Source organism: Lactuca virosa, chromosome 8, assembly GCF_052849685.1.
Source record: "Lactuca virosa cultivar CGN04683 chromosome 8, Lactuca_virosa_CGN04683_v6, whole genome shotgun sequence".
Taxonomy (NCBI): domain Eukaryota; kingdom Viridiplantae; phylum Streptophyta; class Magnoliopsida; order Asterales; family Asteraceae; genus Lactuca; species Lactuca virosa.
The window spans coordinates 210,573,967-210,577,592 of record NC_136433.1 but is presented as its reverse complement, the minus strand read 5'-3'; positions in this window follow the sequence as shown (position 1 = coordinate 210,577,592).

The following is a 3,626-nucleotide window of genomic DNA, read 5'->3' as shown; positions in this document are numbered from 1 at the left end:
CTTAAACTAGAAAATTTAGATTTTAATTCGTTTAGTTCTTTTTCATAGTTTGTGACAGGGATTTTTAATGATTGGAGAATAGATTGTACCTTCTTGATCAACTGGTCGCATTCGTTGATCTGCTCTCCAACTGGTTTGGTAGCGAAGCATCTGTCTTCTCGCTCCCTCGCTTCATCACAACTCCCATCAGTAGTATAGCCTCTCATCTGTGACACACCTGCAGTCACCATCAAGCATTTCCCTGCAACTTCAGTTTCAGCTTCTTTCGCCACAAAAGCCCTGCCATGTGTGGGCTTACGAACTTCTTCGTCCTCAGAGTCTGTAGACCAGACTTCCACACCACCAAACTCATCGTCCACGAGATTTTCCTGCACAATTAAAGCATTCATTTTGTTGTTAGCAGCAACTTTCTTCTTCTTTATTTCTTCCAGCTTTCGCAGGTAGTAGGCTTCATCATCTTCATTCTCGTTCTTTTCTGACATCTTTCTCAAGACACAATCTTTGGCAAAGTGATTTTTGCCTTTGCAGAAGTGACAATCAAATCCAGAGTCACCAACAAGCTTACTATCCTTCTTCGGTTCTTCATGCTGAGGAGAGTTCTTCGGTTCCTCCTTTGCTTTATCCGAACTGTAGCTTCCTTGCCAGTTTCGGTTCTTTGAGTTAGGAAACTTTCTACGCACGAACTTATTTGGATTGGAGATCATCAAAGCGTATTCTTCATTGGTTAGATCAAATTCTGACAGATCTAAATCCTCTTCTTCTTCAGCCACGTTCTTTCCTTTTGATATGAGAGCTAAAGATCCCATGCTTGAAACCACATTCGTTTCTTTGGTCAATGCACTTTCGTGTGATTTTAGAATCCCCACTAACTTCGCCAAGGAGTAAGTTTTGAATTGCTCATGAGCCTTAACTGTAGACACCACCGCCATCCATTCGGTTCTTAGGCCATTCATGAATGTGACCTTTTGCTCAATTACCTTCCTTTCTATGCCATGCTTTATCATTTTGGTGAGAAGATGATTGAAACGATCAAAGGCTTGAATGAGCTTCTCTTCTGGTTTTTGCTTGAAGTCCCCAAACTCTGAGAGCAGTGAAGTTTGGATAGAATGCTCAAGATCCTCATCGGTGGAATATAAATCCTTCAATCTAACCCATATCTCGTGTGCCGTCGAGCAAGAACTGACCAAGTGGAACGTGTCAGATTGTAGGGAAAATCTAATCATTCTTAGTGCTTTAATGTTGCTCACAAGCTTTTCCCTCTCGTCTTGAGGAACATCCTTTACATCAACCACGAGTTGGTTGTACTCCTTTTGCGTCTTGATTGTTCTGTTTGTGCCAGAGTGAACAAACAGACCTATAGTAATCGCTTCCCAAATTAAGTATCCATTATCTTCTGAACCAATCACATAGTCTTCAAAGTGATGCATCCAGACTTCATAGTCTTGAGTATACAGGATAGGAATCCTGGTGGTTGATCCGATACTGTTGGAGATGTTGATTGGGTTCGTTTGTGAATCGTCAAGAGACATGTTGATTTTGTTTCGAAACCTGTTCAAGATCAGACTAGTAAACAAAGTTAGGGTATAATCGAAGTCTAAGAACTACGTCTATGAAGAATGACGGTTCTAGCAGAAAACGATAATAGCGGAAAACCCTAAAACCTTCTTCAACAGAAGAGATGCGTATGGATTACACAGTCTCCTGCTCTGATACCAATTGATGAGTTGAGAACTCTTTAGATTGATTAGATCTTCAACAGGTAAAACAATAAGAATAACAAATACTGGAACACTCAATGAATCAATCCGTATGTCGAATGATTAAAATATAGTCACACCTCAGAAGAGCTCGACTAAGAACTTCCTCTGTAGAGGTGTGCTAGGGTTTACAATACAATCAATGAGATAATAATGAAAAACGTTAATGACAAGGATGCATGCATGCACCTTATATACTAAACCCTTGAAAGATAAGCACGGTTGGACAGGCCCAAACCGAGAGTACATAATGGACCGAACTGCTAAGGCCCAATGGCGTAACCCTTTAAACCCAACAAATCCCTTAGCAACCAACCTAGCTTTGAAAGTGTGTACTTTCCCATCCACTTCGGTCTTCTTCTTGAAGATCCATTTGCACCCAAATGTTTTTCGACCAGGTATATGATCGACCAAGTTCCATAATTTGTTGTCATACATGGACTAAATCTCACTCTCCACTGCATATTTCCATTTAATAGCTTTAGGGCATGCCATTGTTTCCTTGTAGTTAGCAGGTTCTGTGACATCCCCTTTTTCACGACCAGAAAAGACCGATTTGTTTATGCTTTATTTTAAAGAAAACTGTTGCGGAATTTGTTCCCAAAACAAAATATGATAAGAATTTACCAAAACATTTCTTTAAAGAAATGTATTTTCATTAAATAACAAAATCTCGGGATGTCATGTTCCGATACAGACCAAAAGCATAAACAACATGAAATAGACCTTACAACAGTTATTTACAACTACTGATCTATAATCCCAAAATCTCTCGTCATGTCAACCAACTTATGCTCTTGTGCCACTACCTGTGATACAAAGAAAACTGAGTGGGTCAGGCTTGGGAGCCTGGTGAGCATATAGGGTTTTCAACCCACAATAATACAATTATTATATTCAATCATCAAACAACCAACCCAATTACCCATCCCCATTATCTTCTTTATTTCTTAAGGTTTTACCCTAAGAATCAACTATCCTTCATTCATTCATTCCTAAGGATTGACCTAAGGAATTGGCATAAAGTCCATTGCTACATGAGGCGCGGCTGTCAGGTTTATGACATTCTCTTTTAGGCGCATCTGCCGACGTTATCCTTTAAGCACATTTGCTAGTATTATTCTATAAGCACATTTGCTAGTATTATGACATTCTCTATTTGGCGCTTCTGCCGACATTCTCCTATAAGCGCATCTGCCAGGATTATCCTATATGCGCATCTGCTAGTATTATGACATTATCTATTTGGCGCTTCTGCCGACATTATCCTATAAGCGCATCTGCCAGGATTATCCTATAAGCGCATCTGCTAGTATTATGACATTCTCTATTTGGCGCATCTGCCGACATTATCCTATAAGTGCATATGCTACTATTATGACATTCTCTATTTGGTGCATCTGTCGACATTATCCTATAAGCGCATCTGCCAGGATTATCCTATAAGCGCATCTGCCAGGATTATCCTATAAGCACATCTGCCAGGATTATTCTTAATCATCTTTCATACCTCATCATTTATCTACCCATGTTTTCCCCAACATATTCGTAGATATAAAATACATATACAGTTTAACTTATTTAAAACCTGTACCAAACATTGCATTCAACACCCATCTCAAATAAACAAACAACTTATTAACACATATCACGTATTTTATAGCCAAAACTTAATATTCAACATCCATCTCAGATAAACAAACAATTTATTAACACATAGTATGTATTTCATAGCAAATACTTCATATTTATGTGTTAGAAGAAAGTGACTACACACTCACCTGATAAGATGATTATCGGACAGCACTACGGCTCTTCAAGCAGTATTCTTTGATGAAACTGTGATCTCTTCACACACTGGGCTTCTCG